At 29.1% G+C, this 26,937-nt stretch overlaps 1 protein-coding gene across 4 annotated transcripts in view; it reads left to right on the top strand.

Annotated features, from left to right (window-relative positions):
* Positions 1 to 26,937, top strand: part of LOC105849595 (stimulated by retinoic acid gene 6 protein-like) — a 159,634-nt gene that overhangs the window by 116,664 nt on the left and 16,033 nt on the right. The gene's annotated exons all lie outside the window — the stretch shown is intronic.

Here is a 26,937-nt window from a genome sequence, read left to right as displayed (position 1 = left end):
CCCACAAACTCGGATCGATATGTATTTGCATATAGGCCCATCTAAGATCAAGCGTTGCAAATTTGTCACCAACAGTTTTCCATTTTCTAACTTTTTCATCACATGCGTCACTTGAGGCATTATGTGAATTAACATACTGATTCAATTGGCAAAAATCCAGAACAGGTTGTACCTTTCCTTTATTTTCCTGCTTAACAGCCATTAATGGGACAATCCCTTTTGTACTTTTTTCTTCTTTGTTGCATGGTTTCAACCAGCCATTTTTTACCCATAAGTCCATCTCGTCATTAAATTGAATTAACAACTGGGGTTTTACCTTGTGCTGCGCGACAGAATTTCTCAGTTGTGGTTGACCTTGTTTCATTTATATTTAGCAGTCCACTTTGTACCATCAAAATAAGCATCAGAATCCTTGTCCTTTATACCAACAGCTTGTTTCTCTGCATGAATTGAAACAAAACCAAATTCAATTTTTCCATTGTACAAATACACTCCTCCATAGCGATTAATGACATCCATCCCAATAATAGCATCAATACCGTTGACAACACTTTTCAGAATTATTACTGATGTTTTGAGCTTTTTTCCTTCAATAATCAATGTTACTGTAGCTTCTCTCTCCGTTTTCACAAATTCTCCATTAACAGCCAACACCATTAGTTCATTTCTTCTGATATGAACACCAGCTTTCTGAGCCATGTTGTTTGAAATAATAGTTTGAGTACATCCGCTGTCAACCAGTGCTTTTCCAGCAAAGGTGTTCACTTGCACAGTGCATATTGGAAGCGCCGTTAGTTGTTTAGGGAAACAGCTGGCGCTCGTGATTCCCCATTTAAGTTGCCCTGATGCAACGAACAAAATCTTGCAATGTATCCAGATTCTCCACATCTAAAGCATTTTATTCCATCATTAACAATTTGTTTCTTCGAAAAACAGATTCGGGCAACATGTCCAGGCTTGCCACACTTGTAGCAGTTAAAATCAGTAGCAGATGGTTTTTTAACATGTTTATAGAAACCAGAGATTGTTGTTATAACATACTCTTCTTTTGTTTTATTCCGTCATGAGTACTCGTGCATGGTTTAATGCATCCTGTAAACTGATCCCAAATATTTTCACTTGTGCTTGTAGCTGCTTTGAAATTTCACCGGGCAATCCAGTTATGAATGCTCTTAGCAATAATTCTTCGCTTTCAACATTGGCCAAACCCAAAAGTTGACGTAAACTGGCCAAATACACATCAACAGATTCACTGTCATTCCATCTCCGATCTCTGAACTGCTTGTAAGCTTGAAAACCATCGACTGCAAATGCATCTAGTAGAGTTTTTTCAATGTCCGCAGTGCAATGCGAACGCACTGCCTTCAAGAAACAGCGGAATGATCAATGAAAGATTGCCCATATTTTGCAGCTCTCCCACCAGTTTGATCTTTTTCACTCACACTACAACATCTCCAGATCCATCAAATTTTCCAATCATTTTCGCTATAGATGCCACACTGCCGAAATAGCTTGTTATTACGACAACTTTATTTTACTTTTATTTTTTGACTCTTTTTATTAAATTCTATTTACAACTTTTATACAGAAACAAAAATTCTCAAGGGAGTAATTATATACAAAAATAGCTTATGACTTGACTAATAAATTACATCAGTTAACTTTAATAATATTATGACAAGAATTTTATAAACGTAACAATAAAGTTTTATAACGATCAGCTATTATCACACCTCTTCATATGGAAGAATGGAATTATTAAACACAGTTTCATTTACTGCCATAACCAATAATCTTAACTCAATAGTGTGAGGGATTTCCTTTATTATACTAGATGGATGGTTTGAATCAGAATGAACATACATAAGTTGGTTATTAGGTTTAGAATATGGTTGATAAAAACTTTTAATCAGGTTTAGTATTACATCAAGATAACTGACAATTTTAATATCACATTGAATAGAGATAAGTTGGTTGTTACTTTTTAAAATGTAAAATACTTTTTGGTTTTTTCCATTTGTTAGCCACTTTTGTTTTTAAGAATAGCAAGCCCGTAAAATTAAAAATAAAATAGTAAAATAGCCAGTAAAATTGAATATTATTATAATATATTTATATATATCAAACATTAAATATATATATATATCAAGTATTAAATAAATATATATATATATATATATATATATATATATATTTAATATATACTAGCAGAAAGCAACCCGTAATACTGGTTATGGTCATTCTGTTACATAATTATTATTATTACTAATACCCTTTTAGAAAAACTAAAACTAAATTCTTGTAATATTTTTTATAACATGAACTTTAATTAATTATTAAGATTAATATGAAGTGAACTTATATTATACAGGAGTTATTAATTTTTTGGTATCCCCTTGATTCATTTTTCTTTAAAAAAAGTTCAAATACATTTCAAAAAAAAAATTTAATTTACAATCAAACATGTGTATAACAAATTTAAAAAAATATGTTAACTTTAACCTTTTATATTGCATTAATGCATCATATGACAAACCTAAAATAAAAGTTGTAATAGATAAGTAGACATACAAGAAAAGAAAAAGAAAAAAAAAACTGGAAAACAATTTACCTGCTTTTGGTAACCTGTTGTCATATTTCAATTGCTGTCATGATGCAGCTTGTCAGTGTTGTTTAATGACGTTATTTCATGTTGACTTATAGTAAGCTTTAGTTTAATTTAAAAGACATCACAATAGATTTAAATTATTTTAATTAAAAAGCAAAATAACAAATCTTGCAATGTGTCCAGATTCTCCACATCTAAAGCATTTTATTCCATCATTAACAATTTGTTTCTTCGAAAAACAGATTCGGGCAACATGTCCAGGCTTGCCACACTTGTAGCAGTTAAAATCAGTAGCAGATGGTTTTTTAACATGTTTATAGAAACCAGAGATTGTTGTTATAACATACTCTTCTTTTGTTTTATTCCGTCATGAGTACTCGTGCATGGTTTAATGCATCCTGTAAACTGATCCCAAATATTTTCACTTGTGCTTGTAGCTGCTTTGAAATTTCACCCGGCAATCCAGTTATGAATGCTCTTAGCAATAATTCTTCGCTTTCAACATTGGCCAAACCCAAAAGTTGACGTAAACTGGCCAAATACACATCAACAGATTCACTGTCATTCCATCTCCGATCTCTGAACTGCTTGTAAGCTTGAAAACCATCGACTGCAAATGCATCTAGTAGAGTTTTTTCAATGTCCGCAGTGCAATGCGAACGCACTGCCTTCAAGAAACAGCGGAATGATCAATGAAAGATTGCCCATATTTTGCAGCTCTCCCACCAGTTTGATCTTTTTCACTCACACTACAACATCTCCAGATCCATCAAATTTTCCAATCATTTTCGCTATAGATGCCACACTGCCGAAATAGCTTGTTATTACGACAACTTTATTTTACTTTTATTTTTTGACTCTTTTTATTAAATTCTATTTACAACTTTTATACAGAAACAAAAATTCTCAAGGGAGTAATTATATACAAAAATAGCTTATGACTTGACTAATAAATTACATCAGTTAACTTTAATAATATTATGACAAGAATTTTATAAACGTAACAATAAAGTTTTATAACGATCAGCTATTATCACACCTCTTCATATGGAAGAATGGAATTATTAAACACAGTTTCATTTACTGCCATAACCAATAATCTTAACTCAATAGTGTGAGGGATTTCCTTTATTATACTAGATGGATGGTTTGAATCAGAATGAACATACATAAGTTGGTTATTAGGTTTAGAATATGGTTGATAAAAACTTTTAATCAGGTTTAGTATTACATCAAGATAACTGACAATTTTAATATCACATTGAATAGAGATAAGTTGGTTGTTACTTTTTAAAATGTAAAATACTTTTTGGTTTTTTCCATTTGTTAGCCACTTTTGTTTTTAAGAATAGCAAGCCCGTAAAATTAAAAATAAAATAGTAAAATAGCCAGTAAAATTGAATATTATTATAATATATTTATATATATCAAACATTAAATATATATATATATCAAGTATTAAATAAATATATATATATATATATATATATATATATATATATTAAATATATACTAGCAGAAAGCAACCCGTAATACTGGTTATGGTCATTCTGTTACATAATTATTATTATTACTAATACCCTTTTAGAAAAACTAAAACTAAATTCTTGTAATATTTTTTATAACATGAACTTTAATTAATTATTAAGATTAATATGAAGTGAACTTATATTATACAGGAGTTATTAATTTTTTGGTATCCCCTTGATTCATTTTTCTTTAAAAAAAGTTCAAATACATTTCAAAAAAAAAATTTAATTTACAATCAAACATGTGTATAACAAATTTAAAAAAATATGTTAACTTTAACCTTTTATATTGCATTAATGCATCATATGACAAACCTAAAATAAAAGTTGTAATAGATAAGTAGACATACAAGAAAAGAAAAAGAAAAAAAAAACTGGAAAACAATTTACCTGCTTTTGGTAACCTGTTGTCATATTTCAATTGCTGTCATGATGCAGCTTGTCAGTGTTGTTTAATGACGTTATTTCATGTTGACTTATAGTAAGCTTTAGTTTAATTTAAAAGACATCACAATAGATTTAAATTATTTTAATTAAAAAGCAAAATAACAAATGCTTCAAGGAGTCAAACTATAAACATTAAAGAAATCAAGTTGAGATATAAATAAATTGCATTTATATAGCTAAATATATTGTCTTGGCTTATAGTAAATTTTAAAAGCAGTGAATTCAATAAATTAAACTACCAATTAATTATTTTTAACAATAGAATATAGCATTATTATATTATGATAATTGGATAATGAATCAATTTAACTATACTTAAGTTTAATTAGTGAAAAAACAAATGAAAATTTTAATTAAAAAAAGACCAAAACAAATCAAATATGCAACATATATTTAATATAAAAATAAATCACCCAAGAAAAAGCAGCAACAGAAAAGTTATAAATGTCTTCAGTGATGGAAGACATTTTCAAGCTTTTGGTTGCTGTTTTTTCTTCGGTGTCTCCCAACACCCCTGTATGGATGAGCCCTCCATTTGAAGGAGGGCTCATCTATACCACTATTACTACACCACTTATTGAAGGACCACTCCGAGAGAGGCCCTGGGTGTTGGGAGCGATAATTTCTGTATTGCTCAAATGTTAACGAATCTAAAATCACAAAAGCTCTAAAATGTTAACGACTCTAAATTTACAAATAGAAGAATATAATAAAAATTATGAATATTTGCAATTTTATTTAATTAAAATATAAAGCCTAACCTCACCATTTTCTTAGGTAACAGAAGACGATGCTAAAAATATTTTAAAAAAAAATGAGAGCAAATTAAAAAGGGTTAAACATGTGAAAAGTTTTATTTTAATAAAAATATGAGTAAAACACGAACAGTTAAAAAATGTCATATTTATTAAACAATTCTTTCACCTAGTGCACATATTTCTCCATACAAAATATATAAAATATAAAACACAGCCCTACCAGTTATGCTTCTGCCAGACACTAAAGACAAAAAAATATACCTCAGAATAATCGAAAAAATAATATTTACATATAATAAATATATAATTAAAATTTTTTTACCTGTTAAATTATTATATAAAGTTATAAAAAGTTGTCTAAAGTAAGAAAAAAGATAACTGAAGCTAAAACTAAATAAAAATAAACTAAAAATAACTATAAACTAAACCAAAACTATAAACTAAAATAAACTTTAAATCAATATCTGTACGTCAGAAGATAAAGGTCGGTTGTCCAGTTTTTTGTAAAAATGAGTTATGTATGAGACCTTTTTAGTTTTTTCAGTACAAGACTGGTATAAAGACTGTTGTCCTATTCTTGTCCTTTTCAAGTATAAAGACTGTTGTCCTATGACAATGTGAAACAAAGTTAGATCAATTTAAAAGGTCTGGTGTCCTACAATGTTCAAAGGAAAAACGTCTGTTGTCCAGAAACAACTGTATACTTTTTTTATTTAACTTTTTTTTTTGTCAAAATTATACTTTATGTGCCTTAAGACAAATTAAATAAAACGAAAAAAATTACATAAATTTAACCATCAAGAATAAGCCAATAAAGACTAATTATTTTACCATTTCCTCTCTCCTGAACAATTTTTAAAATGTGACAACCGACCTTTGACTTCTGAGGTACAGATATAAATGCTTCATTTATTTAACTGTATTAATCAAATAATTTATACTTAGTTTTTGTTCCAACTCTCCTAGGAGAAAAAATAAAATAAAGCTAAAGTAGTTGAAGTTACAACTGTACAATTCAGCTGCAACTTCATTATGTGAAGGGAGATTATAGCGACGTCTATCTTGCCCTTCAAGTAAAGACATTTTTCATCTTCCACTTCAGCCATGTTTTTAAATGCAATAGCAAATGGGTTCTCTTCACTAATAGTAGTTTGCAATCGAAACATTAAATCATTTAAGCAAAGATCATTACCACATTGTTGCATTCTAAAATTTACTGCTGCAATTGGATCATAGATGTATAGTTGACAATATGTTGGTGGAACATCTTGATTTAGCCTAATATTACCTATACAATGAAAGACTTGACCACATATTATAAAACATGGCAGCCCATGATTCATGGGTTGAACTACATTAGCTTTAAATGAAGCAAAGAAAGACAGGCATTATAATTTCTGATATATTTTAAAAAATTCAGATTGGCATTTCTATTTCCATAGTTTTCTTTAAAAAAATCTTCTAAATCTTGTGGAAATGATTAAGGTTGCGACAAAACTACCTTTCCATTATGGCAATATAAAAAATGTCTTTTATCAAGAAATTTCTTAGCACCACAATGCTGACAAATATAATTCATTTCTTCTAAATAATTATAATCTGGAATAGTATTACTTCTTGCTATACAATGCATTCTTTCCTATCTAGCAGCATATTTTGTCGATTCATTAATTTCATCTCGCCTAAGCATATCTCTTTCATTTCTGATACGATTATTTTCAACTCACCTAACCAAGCTCTTCTCATTTGGGTTCGAATTATTTACTGCTTGCCGAGCAGCATTTCTAGCATTTTGTCAATTATTAATTCCATTTTGCCTATGCCTATCACTTTCATTTCTGCGACGATTAACTCGCCTATTAACATTTCTATTTTCTAAACTAATATATGCTTCTAGCCTAATATCATCCATTTAAACATCACTTTTAATTGAAAGTAGTAACAAAAAATCTTAAGATTGTGATCTTTCCTATACAGTTTTTTTTTTACTCTAAATAGCACACACTAATAATTTTTATATATAACAAACTGTCATTTAAAACAAATCATACAATAATCTTATGACTTTAAAAAAATATATATATCAGCTAGGAGATGTTTGGAAAAAAATTTTACGCTTTGAATTTTCAACAAAAAAAAAAGCAAGTAATGAAAGTGTGATGGAATTTTTGGGACGGATTGCAAGAGCTGCTAAAGGATGCAAGTTTATGGATATAGATGATTGGATGCGCAATCAATTTATCACAGGTTTTAACAATGGTGGTACAATCAAACCGTTATTAGTAGAACCTGAAGAACTAATGTTTGCAAAGGCTGTTACCTTGAACGAGTAACTCAGGAAGCATGACAATTAGATGGTTCCAATAATGTAATGATTGTGGCAACATCATTACTTTCGCAAACATCTGGTGTGCTCAGCATAAACAAAGTTACATTCTTTGCATTCTGCATACCCATCCCGGATATTCAGAATGCAAGAACAAGTCTTGCATTCTGCATACCCGGGACGGATATGCAGAATGCAAGACTTGTTCACACGACCATCAAGCTAAAGACTGCTTTAAACGATTGCAAAGTTTAAAAGAAAAAGGGAGAATTGGGAAATAATGGCATCCAGGATTCTCCCAGAAATGATGTTGCCATCATTAAAACTGAAAATAAACAGAATGCTCGGAACAGCGTTAATTAATTCTGGATTCTCTATCACTGTGGATCATGTTGAATCCACGCATGGTCTTGTTTTAAAAAGTTAAAAACTCATCACAACTTTGGGAGGGACTCTGCTAGGTGAAATGGAAATCAAATTGGAAATTAATGAAATACACCAGATGGTAAATTCTTTAATTGTAAAAGAAAAACTATTTGGATTTGATTTGATTTTTTGAATGAATGTGATTGAAAAATTTGGAGGAGTTGTCATGGTGATAAAAACCGTACTGTCCGAATGTTAGCATGTGACGCAGCAAAATATACGACTACGACAAGAAAATAAAGAAAACAAAATAAATGAAATAAAAAATAAGAGAATAAATAAAAAAATAAATAAGACTTTACAGCAAAGTTCAACAGGAAAAAGTGGACAGCATCATAGAACTCTTATAAATGCCGTTTGTGAATACAAGCTAAACCAAAACCACAAGCATAGTTACCGTAAAGTAATAGGTGAATGGATCAACTCTGGCATTCTGGTACTATACAACAAACTAACACTAGGACCACCTAAAGTATTGATACCGCTTATGAGTGTAGTACAAGAAAACAAAGACAAAAAGGTAATCTCCGGTGGGAGATTTCCGAGCTCTTAACGAACTTGTAAATTGTCACTCTGCAAATGTGACGTTTGTCAAGAGAAATGCGTTGTTGAGAAGAGAAAAAATGCAAAAAATCTTGATCTTAAAAAAGTCTACATTCAAATTTATATTGATAAAAAATTGTGGCCATATCAAATGGTGATTATAAATGGGAAATGGTATTGTTTTACCAGAATGTGTTTTGGCATCAATGTGGCTCCAACAACAATAATTTTTTTTTTAAACATCTTCGCTTCCAACAAGGCTGCAAGCAGCCACTAATTAAAGTTGGAAGTTACTGAAAGAGAAAAGATGAAGATTGTAGAGCAAGATAACGATTGACGGGTGACTTAAAAGATAGCAAATTATATGAATGAGGAAAGCAAGATAAAGGAAGCGAATTCCAAAGAACTGATGTTCGAGGAAAAAAACTAGACGAATAAGCGTTTTTGGAGCACTTAGGAACAGTCACAGAAAAATAATGACACTTATTTGAATGACAAGTAACACGAGAATGAATTTTAATAGATGGCACAAGAGACGCTAGCTCTTTAGAGCAGTGCACATTATAGTATTTGTAGAAAAGAGAAAGAGAAGCAACATTGCGAGGATGTGATAATGGTTGGAGGTTGGCTGCAAGAGCAAGTCCAACTATGTTTACACTACATTTTTGCACCTTGTCTAAAAGAGAAAGGGCATCATTAGAATATCCGCCCCAGATATGGCAACAGTATTCCATACAAGGCCGGACTTGAGATTTATAGAGATAGAGAATAGAATCCGAAGTAAGAAAGTGACAAGCTGGATAAAGAGATGCAACCTTAGCAGATGCTAATTTTGCAACTGCTTTGATATATGGTTTCCAAGAAAGATTGGAAGTAAGAGTTAATCCTAGAAGATGAAGAGTAGGTGACTCATTGAGTACATCACCGTTCATAAATATAGGAAGATCTAAATTATTGCGATAACGATTGACTGAAAAAAATTGAGTTTTATCTGAATTAAAGTTCACCAGCCACTGTGAGCCCCATGCTGTAGCAGAAGTGAGATCCTTTTCAAGCTCAATAGCCCCCTCCAAGCAATCAGAGGGTGTTGGTTTCTTATCACGACAAGAATAAATGGTAGTATTATCTGCAAACAATGCCACCTTGATGTGAGAATATCTGGAAGATCGTTAATGTAAATTAAAAAGAGTATTGGGCCAAGGATAGAACCTTGAGGAACTCCTGAAGTTACAGAATAAGAAGAAGAGTGTTGTCCATCAAGGACAACTTTTATGCTACGATTGGAAAGGAAGGATTCAATGATCTTAAAGATGTTGCCGGATACACCATAAGAAGAAAGCTTATGGAGAAGACCAGTATGCCAAACTTTATCAAAAGCTTTTGAAATGTCAAGAGCAATGGCCTTAACCTCACCACCTTAACCACTCCACGCAATAGAGTGAAGTGGTTCTAAACGAAAGCACATGAAAGAATAGTCTGTGGATTCAAATCTAGTTTCACAACAAATGGGTGAATTCTTACGAATGTAAATGCCCAAGCCAAGCATGTGACTATTGGAGTCTTTACGAATTAGAGGAAGATAACCATCAACACTAAGATCACAAGATGAGACAGCCGAACTCAAATTAGTCTCACAAAGAGCAAGTAGGTCTGGTGAACTTTGCAAGAGATAAGACTCAACAGAAGAAAAGTTACTTCGAAGACCACGAATATTAGTGAATGATAGGTTTAGAGAACTTGGTGATGATGATGGCTTTTTGTGTTTTATAGTTTTTGGTACTTTATTCATTTTGAAATTAGATTGAAGAACTTGACTCAAAGCATAGATAGTACTCAGAACACTTTTTAATAGCCCAAGCAATTGCCTCATTACTACTAATAAACCCTAAGTCGTAACAAAGGGCTCCAGATGTGGCCTCCGCTATGCACACCAGAAGTACAAACAGGGACACCATCCATGCGCAACATGGCACTGTTAATGCTTTGATATTTTTTAGCTGTTGATGGAATCAGCCTCTCTGAGAGCTACCACAGAGTTCGGGAAACCTGACTACCAGCCGGTCTCAGAACCATAAAACTGAGTTTTAGAGCTGTACCCTCATTAGGAGATAATAGAATGAGTTGCCTAGTCATAAAAACAGAGACACAAGCAAAACCCACGCATTGAGTCAAGAAGATCCAGCATTCAACATCCTAAACTGGAAACAATGTATTAAAAGTACATCTGCGCCAGCCTAATAGATGAAGAAGGGGTGCAAGGCTGGTCAACAAATAGAATCTGTTTACCCTCTAAGTCTTTGCCTAGGAGGCCTTCTACAAGAGAGTAGCCGGGTGCATTTAACATCTGCCCAAGATGAGTATTTTTATCGAGACACAATCTCTAGCCTTTACTCAACCAAGAGCCCCAAGGCAGGGGTTGTTTTAAATCGGAGTTGGCATCTCCTAGCCTTTGCCTAAAGGCGTATCCTACAAGGCAGCAGGACATGAAACAGGTGATGAATTGAGGTGAGTGATACTGGTTGGTAGTTTCCTGCTAAGGTTTTTCATCTTAATTGGACTGACAATTTTCTGGTTTCAAACGACTCATCAGAAGGCTGATGATCAACTCTTTAAATCTGGAAAATTTATTCAATTGGTCATTTTGGTGTCGCTTGAACATTACAACTTTGTTTGCAAAATAACCAGAATGTAGCACGTAAGGAGGTTTCAGCAGTAATGGTGAATTGTAACCAGTGCAACTCCATTGATCCTTACTCCATAAAGTGAAAGCATGGTCAACTAAGTGTAGAACAAAATTGGAATCAGGTTGCCATTGACCTAACGCATGTAGGTGCTGAACTGTACTTATCGATGATTGACTGTGAACAGACCACAGTCAATCATCGATATGTACACAGTATACGGTATGGCGAAAACTGGTAACTAAAACACTTACTGAAGTTGTTAGAAAGCATGAAGAAATATTCTCTTTATTTGGACCCCTAGTTTTTCTTCTAATGGATAACGAATTTCAGTCCAACACTTCGACAAGTTTTGCTGAAGAATGGTATGTTAATTTGGAATATCGAGCAGCCCATTGAGCTCATGATAACAGTATAGTTAAATACATACACAGAATGATAAAAAAGGCAGCTGCCTGTTCACATTGTTCAATTGCTCTGGCAGCCTTGCTGTATAATGAGACAATATTATCCAACTGTACTCAAAGTCTAAGCAATTCAAGAAAAAACCAATTTGTTTTATCCCAGGTGTAGTACAAAAGCAAAATGCATTGTTGTTTGACGTTGAAATTGCAAATCGGTTATTTCACCATACTCCAGACTTCAAATAACTCAGTCAATCATGTTTTTTATAAATTAAAAGATAAAACTGATAACGCGGAAGGAAGATATAACAATGTTCGAGTTTGAAATATTCTCAATTTATTACAATTGTAATTAAAAGTATTGTCATGGGACTTTTTTAACTATGTTTGTATTAAATTTATGGATGCGATGATTCAATACCAATGCTTGAAACAATCTCCCTCATTCTTTTAAAACTGAAACTGAATATCTCTTTATATATTTCTTAATAAATTAAAAACACTATTTGGATAGCTACTAGAATAATAACATCAATAAAAGCAATATATCACTGTTAATATCATTGTCAATATCACTGTTAATATTCTTATTAAAAACTACTCTCTCTTGTATACTTTTTTAAATACTTTTTTTTATTTTTTATAAATCTCTACATTTAAATACAGCTTTTATGCCATCCATGTACAATGATTGTATGTGTATGTGCGTATGCATGTATAAGTATATGTATGCATATGTGTAAATACGTATGTGTATGTATGTATGTGTGTATATATGTTTGTATGTATATATATATATATATATATATATATATATATATATATATATATATATATATATATATGTATATAAATACATATATATATATATATATATATATATAAATTATGTTAGTGTATTCTACAAATGGAGTGCTCAATGTTCTTAAAGAACAGAGCAATAATAAATTAGTAAAAAACACTTATCTAACTTTTATCTTCTACTTTAAGTTTCATCATTGCTGGATCTGATGATCCAGAGAAGAGTTACCTTACATAAATATATTTATTTTTTTTTTTTTTTTTTTTTTTTTGTTATTCACCTCCCCAAGGCCGAGAAGGCCACTACAGATGAGGAGGCTACTTAATAGTGGTTATAACCCTCTCTCAACTCTAAAATTTCGAAACACGAACCTTGACAAACAAGGCCGCTGTGCGGAGAAACGAGTTGAGCACGGTACTACCAGGGACGTGGGACGTATATATATATATATATATATATATATATATATATATATATATATATATATATATATATATATATATATATATATATATACATATATATATATATATATACATATATATATATATATACATATATATATATATATACATATATATATATATATATATATATATATATATATATATATATATATATATATATATATATATATATATATATACATATATATATATATATATACATATATATATATACATATATATATATATATATACATTAGGGTGATGCAAAATTTGTAGGTTCAAAACTTTAGTTGTCCTCAAGCTTGCCCTTGTTCTATATGACAATAGTAGTTATTGGGCAAAATTTGAATCAAATCGGATGATATTTAGGGGTTGCCATGTTATGTCACATTTTGGTATAAGGTTACAAAAAGTAAAAAAAATGTTTTTTATTTTTACATTTTTTATATTATATTACTGAATTATTTATTATCAATTTCTTATTGATAATAAATAATAAATACTATTACTAGGCAATAATAAATCAATCATCTTCATCATTCAACAGTCATCTTCATCAGGGTAGACTTTGATGCAACTGGAAATTCCTTCCGGTGAAGATCAACCAATCTAAGAAGAAACTGCTTTTGGTTTTCATCTTTCGTAACGCTTGAGTTAAAGGATGTTATAAGTGCTATGCCTCGTTCCGCGCAATCGTTGACGACTTTCATTTGACGAACTTTGTGCTTCATTTCAAGATATGTTGAATCCATATCCCACTCTGAAGATTCTTTCATTAAAAATGATTCAGCTTTTTCTTTTCCATTTTTCAAAATTAGATCGAAAAGTTCTGCGGTGCGTTGTGTGACGAAGGAAGACAATGGGCTGTGACAATCGAATGTGGCAGCATCAAGTCTTTTGAGAGATTTCTGCCTTGGCTGTTGTTTCAGGTTGTTTGCCATGTCTCTCTTGGTGTTGTTGTCGACACGGGAATCGAAGAAAGCCAATCCTATTAGATGTTCAGAAAAATACCAGAGGTGGCGATGCAAAACTTTTGCTGCATTAATTGCAATTGTACGATTTGGATATTCTTGAATCCGTTGAAGAAGCTTGGCATCATTGAATGGTGCTCGTTCAGCTAACGGAGCTTCATTCCAAAACTGTCCGTATACAAATGCCACAAAAAGACTTATATCTGTTATTCCTTTCTTTTCCTTTGCAGTAATAACAAATTGATCCTGAAACAAATATATCTTTATACAATATATAGCTTTTGCCATCCAACGTGCATTGTGTGTTGCACCTGGAGCCCGAAACTTCACTTTGAACTCCGATGTTGTAGTTGATCCTCCAAGGAAAATAAGGCACAAATTCAAGAGTTCTAAGTAATCATCCCTGGGTTGTTGACCTTTAATTGCTTCACTATAATATACTACCATTTCTTCACGGAGTTTGAGAAAAAAATCGCAGTTGTAAAATTCTTTATTCCCTATAGTGAACACCTCCTTGTTGATTGCTGGCCATTGTTTCTGGAAACGGTTAAAAATTCCAACTTCAGGTCCTCCACTGGTTCCAAATGCAGTCGTGAAAATGGTGGAAAGCATGACTTCAAACATATGGTGCCTGCATGCTATCCATATAAGATTACGGTCAAGATTCTGCTCCATTATTGTGCAGGCACCATTGTTCAACCCAGTGTTAGATGAAGTAGTGTCAAAAACCAGTCCCTGAACAAATTCTTTCAATTTCCAGTCTTTAAGAGCCTTCATGCAAGCATCAGCCTGTTGCTCACCTGTACCTCGATCAATCTTTGGAACGCCCAGCAATTTTTCCACCCCACCACCAGTCACAAGGATGGCAATTCTATCCACTTTTTTTTGACCACCAGTGATATCAGGTAAGAGCTTTCCATCCCAATGCAGAAGAAGTGGATTATCAGGAGAGAAATCAACCTTGTCAGCTGTAGTCACCGCTTCACGAACAGATCGCCTTTTTCTGCGGATTGTGCTGTACAACAATGATAAATCTTTTACCGAGTGACCAAGAGCCTGAGACACTGTTCCAACCACGAAGAGTGCACGGCGATCAGAAATATTAACACGATCAAGAGATGATACAACATTATTTGTTAGAACTTTCATCTTCTTTTTCGTTGAACCACTTGTGCTCAGTGTGCTGGAAGCGGAAGGAGTCTGATATTCATCATCATCGGAGGAACTAGAGCTACTTTCACTCACAATGTCAACTGCTGATGAAGAAGAAATGAGTTCTGTTTTTTCCATCAGTTTTGCTTGACTTCTTTGACGCCTCAATTCCATTTTAGTTTCTCGGACTCGTTTCCGTGCCTCCCTAGCTGTTAAATTCCGATCAATTCCTGCCATACTACAACTTAATGGATCTTCTTGCTGCTGACGTAAAAATGCTTTATCTTCATCGTTTTTCATAACTTCTGATGCATTCTTGGTTGAAATATCAAAAAGTTCTTCAAGGTCAGCGTGGAAAATTCCTTCTTTCATTTGACAGCTGTCCAATTTTGATCCTCGGTGTTTTTTCAGCAGCAGATATTGGTCATAAAGTTTTTTTAACTTTCTTTCCGCATTGTCAATTCTTTGAGTTGGAATTTTTCCTCTCTCCCATATAACAAGAACTGCTTAAATTGTTGCCCGAATACTTTTTTTCACTTCTTGTTTCTCTTCTATATGATGGAAGAGCAACCTCCGAAGAACATCCCCTCTTGAAGGAAGTCTGGCAGTCGACAGAGTTTGTGTAGGTTTACCAACAAGCCACACCTCAGCAGAAGATCTAGTGGTTGCCATATTATCAATTTCTAAATTATAAATAAATAAACAATGAAAAAACAAATTTGCGAAGTTTGAGAAAATCACAAAATTTTACCAATGGTTAATTCATCTTATAAAACATGGCAACCCCTAAAATTGCTTCTTTTAGTCTAATTTTTGGTACACATGATCCTAGGTGATAAAGGAACACAGGCAACCTTGAGGAGAATGTTTTTTGTGACATTTTTTTTCTATTACAATCTGAATCACCCTAATATACATATATATATATATATATATATATATATATATATATATATATATATATATATATATATATATATATATATATATATATATATATATAAAGGGTATGCGTGACATGCATTGCATGTATGTATGTTTGTATCTATATGCTGTAGTGGTGTAGTAGTTAAGTGGTTGCCTCATAAGCAAGAACTTCTGAGTTTGATCCCCGCCATGTCTCTGGTAGTACTGCACTTAACTTCTTTCTCTGCACAGCAGCCTTGTTCCTCAAGGTTTGTGTTTTGGAGTTATAGACTTGAGAGAGGGTTGTAACCACAATTAAAAGTGTAGCCTTCTCGACTTTAGTGGCCTTCATGGCCTTGGGCAGGTGAATTAAAATTTAAAAAAAATTGTATAAAAATATCTATGTATGTATGTGTGTGTATCAGTATTTATGTATATATGTATATATATATATATATGTATGTATGTGTACATATAAATATAAATATATATATATACATATATATATATATATATATATATATATATATATATATATATATATATATATATATATATATATATATTTATATATATATATATATATATATATACATATACTATACATATGCTATACATATATATAAATAAATATATACATATATTAACAAATTTTTTACCTAAATTGATTATTATTTTTAAAGTTTTTATATAATTTAGCTTCTTTTGAGTACCAGGTTGACATACTTTGTAAGAACTTTTATTTTCAAAATATTAGGGACCAGTCAAATTTTTAAGGGTCTTGTGCTACCCCTAAAATAATTTTTTGTTCAAAATAATTTTAAACGTAGTGTTTTAGTATTATAAAATAAAGTAAAGGGGTAGGAACAGGTTTTTTTCAAAAATGTTGTTTTAAGAGTCATCCTAATATATATATATATATATATATATATATATATATATATATATATATATATATATATATATATATATATATATATATATATTAACATTTGGCGCTCTTTAAGCTATTAAAAATAAACCAAAAATGAAACTTGAAACTTTCCAGAAATGTGAAATATAATTTAATATGTAAAAGTTAAAGTCTTTCACTTTTTTCAAAAATTAACTCTATGTAGCGTGACAGTCGTAACGCTCACTTTTTACCACTTCTGAACAAAACAACTTTTTCAAACTTAATGCATCAAACAACATGGTTAAAAAAAAAATATTTGGTGTGTGTATTTAGCACTTATTGATGTTGAGTTTCATAGTTTTGACTTGAAGTTTTTAAAGCATTTTTATGTTTTCACTGCTGTAACGGTCATAACAAAAAATCCAATGCTTAAAAACAACAAATAAAACGATGCAATCAATTATGTAAGAAAAAAAGTATAAATGATTATTAACATTCTCAATTATGGATATACGATACAATTTTCAATGCTACACATCAGGACTGTAAATAAGCGTCAAAACATATTTATACAACCCTTACAACTTTAAAACCATGCTATGGTATGATAAAATCATTTTTTTAAATTATTTATATTTGAATTATATGGCTGATTTTTATATTTGAATAATATGGCTGATGATTGCCGAATGGCATGAAACTTCAAGTTCCATTATAAATTTGTATTTTTTCATTTAAAATATTTTAATATTATTTGATCTATTTTTTCCAAAAAGATATTGATCACGCTTAAGCAGACGAGAGTTGTATTTCCAGATATTTACAAATAGTATAATTACTAATGAACACCTAATAATAATGATGGTTATATTTAATAATGATGGTATATTTAAATATATCTTTATACACATTCAAACATTTTTAAGACAAATACCCACATACATTTGTAATTATATTTATATATTGATATTTAAGGCTGTTTTGTGTTATAATAAAAAAAAAAAACTCATAATCGTAAAAGAGTGCTCAATATTGAAAAGATATTTCAAATTGAGTGATATACAAATATTATTGAACAAGAAAAAACATATTTAGTTATTCAATGGCTGATGATTGCCATATAATCATGAAACTTAAAGTACCATAGAAAAAATTGTTTTTTCTTCGTTAATATATATCTGTATATTTTTATTTTTATATATGTATAGTATATGTATATATATATATATATATATATATATATATATATATATATATATATATATATATATATATATATATATATATATATATGTATATATATATTTTATATATGTATATATATTATATATATGTATATATATATATATACATATATATACACACACATACATACATACATATATATATATACGCATACATATATATGTATATATATATAAATATATATATACATATATATGTATATATATATTTATATATATATACACATACATACATATATATATATATATATATATATATATATATATATATATATATATATATATATATATATATATATATATATATATATATATATATATATATATATATATATATATATATGTATATATATATATATACACATACATACATACTGATACACACACACACATGCATACATAGATACAAACAATTTTTCGAGTCAAAGAGTCACCCTGATATATATATATATATATATATATATATATATATATATATATATATATATATATATATATATATATAAATATATATATATATATATATATATATATATATATATATATATATATATATATATATATATATATATATAGATGTATATATATATATTATAGTATGCATATATATATACATATAGTATGCATATATATACACTTATATAACTTTTGAAATTGTTTTTAGAAAAAAAGTTATATATATAATAACTTAAAAAATAGAATGCTTAAAAAAATTTAAAAATTTGACAAAAATTTTATTTTTTTTCTTCTATTTCTTTCAAAAAAAATAGAAATGTATGGTGCCCCTTGTTGCCATAAGAAAAAAAAAATTCATTAAAAATTATTTTTGTCCCATCATTGACATAGCCATACAGTTATGGCAAGTTTGTCATGTATGTGTTTATCTTCAAAAATAAAATGGCATTACAAAATTTAAAAAGGTATTAGCTGAAATTAGCCAAAAATGAAAAAATTCTCAGGACAATAATAAAAAGTTTAGAAAATAGAGTAACTTATATGTCAACAAATGTTGAAGGTAAGGCTTAGAAATACAGTAGAATGGGAGCCCTTACCATGGTTAAAATTGATGACCAATGTGATGAAAATTAGAAATTGATACTGGACTTAGTAAAGCAACCATATATTTCACACTTTATTACATATGGAATGAGTTGCGATGTTCTAGCAGGTAAAAGAGGGCCCTTGTATAATGATATAAAAAATGATTAAAAACTTTTAGCGGTGTGATATATCTAAGATTTGTAGAGAGTAGTACAAGCTCGTTTAGCAAAAGTGAAGGATACAAACCTGCTTCTTTAACAGACTCTTTTTTTGGAACCTTGTTAGTAACATTGCGTCATCAAAAAGTGGCAACTTTTGTATCACTTGATACAAAATAAGAATATAAAATTAAGAAATGCTTATATGTTTAAACTGCCAATTATACTAAAAATTGCCATTTTCTAAAGGGGATTTTGAGAAATTTATGGTTGTCAATCTGCTGGCAAGCATTTGTGATAAAAAGCTCCTTAACATAAGGCTGGATGAACTAAATTAATGAAGTCACAGTTAATGAAGTCATTAAATGTCAAGAAATTGAAATATTTTGTTGCAAGCTCATACACTTACCAAGAATTTTTCTGTTAAAAAAGATGTTCTTGATTTGAGCAATTAGAGATTGCTTTACATAAAATGAATTAAGGAAAATCAAATCAGATGGATCATATGTGACCACAGAAATGTATCTCTCTAAGTAAAATTTTTTAAATATATAGTCTATATACAGGGAGTTTTTATATATAATAGAGTGAGTGCTGATAATGTTTTAATCTTTTTAAACTCAAAAAACACAAAGCCATATTTGGTTTGAACTTTAAAGAACCTGAACTGTATATTTCAAAAAAAACATCACTTGGTTTTGAAGCCACGGAACTACTGTATATGCAAGTATCTCTCTATGCAAAATTTTTTAGTTATATAGTCTATATACACTAAGTTTTTATATATATTTATATATACAGTGAGTTTTTATTTATAATTATATATATACAGTGAGTTTTTATTTATAATTATATATACAGTGAGTTTTTATTTATAATTATATATGCAAGTATCCCTCTAAGTAAAGTTTTTTTAAATATATACTCTATATACAGGAAGTTTAATTATATAATTATATATACAATGAGTGCTGATAAAAATGCAATCTTTTTGAACTCAAAAGACACAAAGCTATTTTGGTTTGAACTTTAAAGAACCTGAACTGTATATTTCAGCAAAAACATCACTTGGTTTTGAAGCCACGGAACTATTGTATATGCAAGTATCTCTCTAAGCCAAATTTTTCAGTTATATAGTCTATATACACCAAGTTTTTATATATATTTATATATACAGTGAGTTTTTATTTATAATTATATATACAGTGAGTTTTTATTTATAATTATATATGCAAGTATCCCTCTAAGTAAAGTTTTTTTTAATATATACTCTATATACAGGGAGTTTAATTATATAATTATATATACAATGAGTGCTGATAAGTTGCAATCTTTGTGAACTCAAAAAATACAAAGCCATTTTGGTTTGAAACGCAAGATTTGTTGCTAGTTATTTATTTACCAGCTAAATTTTTTTTTTCTAACCGAAATAAAGACATTTTTTTAAAAAAAACGTGGTTATAAAAAGTATAGTTACAATAACAAATAAAGTTTATTTAATTTCCAATGAACAAAAAATCTATCTATAAATATTATTTGTTGGGTCATAATAGTTTTGGTCTTTTAAAAATGTTTTTTTTAAATGCAGCATGCCCTTTAACGTTCCACTTATTTTTTAATTTCCTGTTTGTATAATAAAGTAGTTGAAATATCATTATGAAGAGTGACGAAGTTGCACTGACTTAGGGGCAACTTCATCATGTGGCAAAATAATAGTTTATTATGAAGTTGGACAGCTCTTGTGCAACTTCGGCATGTTTAAAATTATAATTCAGTATTTATGACACAGTAGAGATATCAAAAATAATAAAAGGTAAGGAAATCTCCTTAATTTATGTTGATTCTGTTGCGATCATAAAAAGTGAAATTAATTTACCAAATTTTAAGTTTGAAAAACAGTCTTATGAGTATTAAATAAAAGGCTCTGGATTTAAAACATTTCTAATTATAATCAGTGAACATACAACAACATTTACAATATCGTATTACAATTACATAATGTTCCAGAAAACAGTATTCAAACTTAGTTCTTTTAACACTGATCACAAATGTACTGCGGCTCCTTAGAAGAACTGTTACAAACTCCGCATATTCACTGGAGCATGAATCACATTGTATCCAATCTGGACCTCAATAACCATTATATTCACATTTACAAATTCTGCATGTATTTTTGTCATAAACCAGCTGTCTAGATGGACCAGGTTGTTGTACTTAGGCAAAATTCCACTGCTAGTATTAATTTTCTTCCCTCTGGATTGTTTGTTTTACTCCGTTTGACCTCTGTGTTCTTTTGACATGTCGATGATTGTAGCATCAAGCTATCAGTTTACTTGACTGTTGAACTTCAAAATACTGAATTCAAAAAATATTTTAATTTCACAGCAGCTAACAAAGTTGTACTGCCTGATGAAGTTGCCCCGAATTACGGTACTTTATCAGACTTTCTTTAAATTCTTTTTTTTTTAAATGCTTTTTTCACCATCATTCAATCTCAAAAAAATACAATAATAAAGTAATGTATTTGTTCCTTTTAATTTTGCATTTAAATTTGCAAAATCTATCTGTAGGATGATTCATAAAACTTTTGTGAAAACAGTCATGACCATCAAGAGAATGACTGAAAGAGAAAACTGATTTTGGTCTTTCTGATGTAGTTGTGTAGTTATGTATTTTCTCATGTAGTATGTAGTTGCTCTTGGCTTTTGTCTTTTTAAATCAAGATTTTTTGTTTTTAATTGCCACTGAATCTTTTGTAAACACAGTTGCATAACAACAACCAACAACCTTGGTACACATAAATTGTAAAACTGTCTTAATTTTTTTTTCGGTATATGAGGAAACAGCTGAAAAAAAAATAGCATCTTTCCAGGAGATTTTGCAGGTTTTTTAATGAAACACCCTACATAAGTGTGTTTATAATGCTGCATATACAGGGTATATACAATGGAATGTTTGATGTATGATTATTTATTGTATACATATGGTTTATGCAATTTTGATAAATGTTTAATAAAGAGCAGTTTAAGAAAGTTTGATATTTTAATATTCAACAGAGAATAAATGAAATTGACATATATCTTTACATAATAACATTTGGCTACAATAGTTGATAATATTTTATGTAATTTAATATCTTCATAAACATGTACATGTTCCTATTTTTAATAGAGAATGTTTGTACTGTTGACTATTTAGGTCCTCATACTTGAGTGTTTGACTGATATTTTTGTCAATTTTTCTGTGTGATTTATTAAGTTCTGACATTCCAAACCATGTACAGACTCCACGGTTTGTTTACTAAAAACACTGTTCTGTCACAAACTCTTTGATTTGTTTTTCCAAAGTTTGATCCCTTTCTGAAACAGCCCTTTGTGACTAAAAAAAAAAGATTTAAAAATCTTTATCAATATGTTTTTAAACATTAATAAATTTATTATCATATGTTTTTATTCATTGCAAGACAGGATTTTGTGACAGTTACGTCTATCATACCCTCCTCCATTATATGCATATCTGGTTACTGTTTTACTTAAGTAATTTTCAGTAAATTCTTTACCCATTAGGATGTGTGTAACCTGAGTCACTATATGATCAAATAAATGCAGTTCAGGAGGTTATAGTATGTCAAATACCAGAGTTTCTAGATTTTCTTGGTGCAAACATAAACCAACAACATTTTTTTAAATTTCTATGTTTTCGTTCTACTGACCATCTTCAACATACTTTAAATACCAATCATTAAGGCTTTAAAATATTCTAAACTGGATTTTAAACTTCTTTTAGCAGGAAGGCAAACTTTCTGCCATTTCCTTATTAATAATAAAAATTCAAAAATATTTTTAAATGAATTTTATATAAATTTGATATACTTGTACATAAATTTTAATGATATGTTTTGGTAAATTTCAATAAATAACTTACTAGCTGACCCAACATACTGTTGATTATCTTAAGATCTGCTGCTCATTTCTTCATTTAATTTTGTCATCTTAATTAAAATTCTTAAGTTGTTTTGTAAGCTATTTCAAATTTTTTACATGCTCTTTTAAACTCCACTTGTATATGCCAAAATGTGTTCTTTATTGACGCCAGTAAGCTTAAAGTTTTTATAGACTGCTTAAGACTCATGATTAAAAATTTTCATCGCAATTTTATAGACCACCATTAATTCCCATCACATCTCTTTAATTCCATACTTCTTCCACTAGTTTCCATGGCTCAGGAACATCTAGTACATCTTTTGTAATTAGTTCAAAAATCTTCTTTTTTGCAAGATAAAGAGTTTATGCTTCATTATTTTTTTTTAAATATGTTATGAAATGTATGGAAAAAGAATTTTTAGAATATGTAATATCTACCTTATAACTTCATTTAAATTCTATAGTCTGATTGTGATAGTGCCTCTCAAGAAATAAAAATTTCTCTTTAATGATCTTTGATACATTAGATTCATTGCCTCTGTGCCCTAAGTTTTTTCTAATCTGTCATACAATCTATAGCTGTGATTGGATTCTGCTTTTCATTTAATGTTGAATAACGTGTTGGTAGAAATTTTATTTAGTGGTGTGCATTTCAGATACAGATCAACTTGCCTTGAAACACCACATTTTCAGAAAAAAATATTCTATTTTAAATGTTTTTTAAATAATTTTATTACTTTTTTTTTATTTAATTCAATTACTTGTAGAGAGATTTAGTATTTTCTTCCCTTTTTTGCAACCAAATACTTCAATACTGATGATACAACTTTTTGTAAAATCTTTAAACCTTCAGATTGTACGATATCCTGGAGGTTTCAAATTTTGTCCCACTGTCCACATGGATGTCTGAAACCCTTCCCTCCTGCTGATGACATTGCAAGCAAAATGAATTTTCAAAGTCTACAAATTTTTTTGTTCAGTTAAAGTTTCATTTATAAATTCTGATAGGTTTAGTTTTTTATGGCTTCTTGTTTTATCCCTGCAAATTGGAGACTCACACAATTATCTTTGTACTACACTTATTCTTCCAAGTTTTTAGAAAATAAACTATTTTTCGAAACTCTTCCACTTCTTTACTATTACTCAAATCTTTCTATAAAAATTTTAAAAATACTAACTAATATAAAAGTGATTTATTGTCATCTAACTTAAATGTTAAAATAAAACTTTACCTTTTTTAAATACAAACTTTCAACACAAGTGGTACAAATGCCAGATAGGCAAGAGTTGATTTCTATTTTAAAATCATGATCCACTAACCATATCACCAACTTTACCAATTCTGGTTTTTCTTCAAGTAGAGTACATATTTTGCTTTTATTTAGGCAGAAGAAGCATATCGCTATTATTTATTTCAATAATTTTTTTACATTTTTTATTGAATGCTTGATAGAAGCTGAGCATTTTTGTTAGTACTTAATATCATCTGCTGGGTCTTGCTTTGAGAAGCTGCTCTGCACCTTTTTTTAAATCTTTTTTATGTAAAGCTTTTTTTTTTATTTTTTCTTTTATTATTGAATTATACAATTTGGAGAATGCTTCCTTGGGCATAAATTTGATGCCATTTTGTTCATACCATTCTAGAGATATCTTGGAGTAGTGGATTGTAGCCAAATTTGGCCAGGTTAATGTGGGCATATTTTGGCCTAATTTGGTCAGGCTTTTATTTTCCTATCAATAGCTTTGGAGTTTTCTTTTAGTGATATATTTTATGTTCATGAGATTTAAGTACTTTTTCTATCAAAGCTTGGCTACATTTAAATTTTTCTGTAGGATCTCTCTGCAGTTGACACGGTTTGCCTTTAGGGAGCAAATGATAGATTTTGATATATTTTTATCTTTAAATCCTTTCTTTGTTATACTTTCAGCATCTTTTTCAATGGGATAAGTCTTATGTTTATATCGCTGCAAAATAAATCCAACTTAGGATCGAGAAACACAAATTAATTTTAAAATGCTGACTCGAGACAATGGAGGGTTTTAACATAAAAATTGGGTAAAAAATTGTAATATTTGATCTCATCTCAAATTCATTTGATCTCAAACAACAAAGTTTTTTTTTAAAGAACCAATATTAAAATAAAATTTTTTTAATGCTTAAAATAAATATATTGTTATTTAAACATAAAAGATAAAAAATATTAAGGCTACATAAACATTTATAAAATATCGTTTATATCCTATTTTACACCTTGTATATATATATATATATATATATATATATATATATATATATATATATATATATATATATATATAATACATATATATATATATATATATATATATACATATATATAATATTATTTATACAATATATATAAGTATATATATATATTGTATAAATAATATATACTTATATATGTATATATATATTTATATATATGTATATATTATATATATTTATTTATATAAACTTATAATAAATTTATAATAATATATATATTATATATATGTATATATAAATTATATATATATACTTATATATATATATATATATATATATATATATATATATATATATATATATATATATATATATACATATATATATATATATATATATATATATATATATATATATATATATATATATATATATATATATATATATATATATATAAATTGTTGCATTTGAAAGTACCTTAAGGTAAAAAATGATTCTTTTGCCAACAAATATGTCACTTTTAATTACTTTTGACTTTCATCTAACATTTCCGTGTTGTCAGAAAAATAAAACCATTAATTTAATTACAAATTAATCCTTTTTTTTAAAAAAAACGCAAAAAGGCAAATTTGATTGACCAGAATGTTTTAATATGTTTTTAAATACATTCTGAATGTTTTTTAAAACATTCTGAATGTTTTTAGTAATATAAACAATGTTTTTAATTTTACTTTTTTTAATAAAATGTTTTTTTTGTTTTTTTTTACTGTAAATCATGTGCTGAGTGTTGCTACATCAACTATCTTATAGCCTGACTCGCAACCAAGTGCTGCTACATCGACTATCATTTCGCCTGACTCGCAAGGGAGTGTTGCTACACCAATTGAGGGTTTGGTTGGGGCAGGCAGTCAGTCATGTGTGTGTGTGATGCTATTTTGTGCATATAATATCAAGAAAGTGCTCAATGAACTAATTCAGAGCTATAATATAGTAGAAAATAAAATTATGTGATTTTCACAACTTTAAGTTTTCATGCTGTTCATCAAGTGAAATACAAATATAGTTTTTTTGTTAAAAAGTTATATACAATTGGAACTAGTTACAGAAAACTTTACAGAAAAAACTTATACGAAAAAATCTATTGTAATAACCGCATGTATCTTATCTTCCGGTTTGTAGTTGCTTAATAAATATTTATTTTCGTGACAACATTTGGAAATTAACTCTGTTTTTTTATTAAGTAGCTCTTCAGCATTTTTGTAAAGTAAAATTATTTGTTTTTTTTTTGTTTTTTTTTATCCATTTGTTCAACCAAAAATTGAAAAGTTACAAGTTTTTTATAATTTAACAAAATTAGGTTTGGTGTCACTCATATAGTTAAAATCAAGTCATTGGAGTGATACTTAAATAAAATAAACAAGCAAACAAAAAAATTAACAACAATAAT

The sequence above is a fragment of the Hydra vulgaris genome, chromosome 13, assembly GCF_038396675.1.
Source record: "Hydra vulgaris chromosome 13, alternate assembly HydraT2T_AEP".
Classification (NCBI taxonomy): domain Eukaryota; kingdom Metazoa; phylum Cnidaria; class Hydrozoa; order Anthoathecata; family Hydridae; genus Hydra; species Hydra vulgaris.
This window is presented reverse-complemented; position numbering and strand designations above follow the sequence as displayed.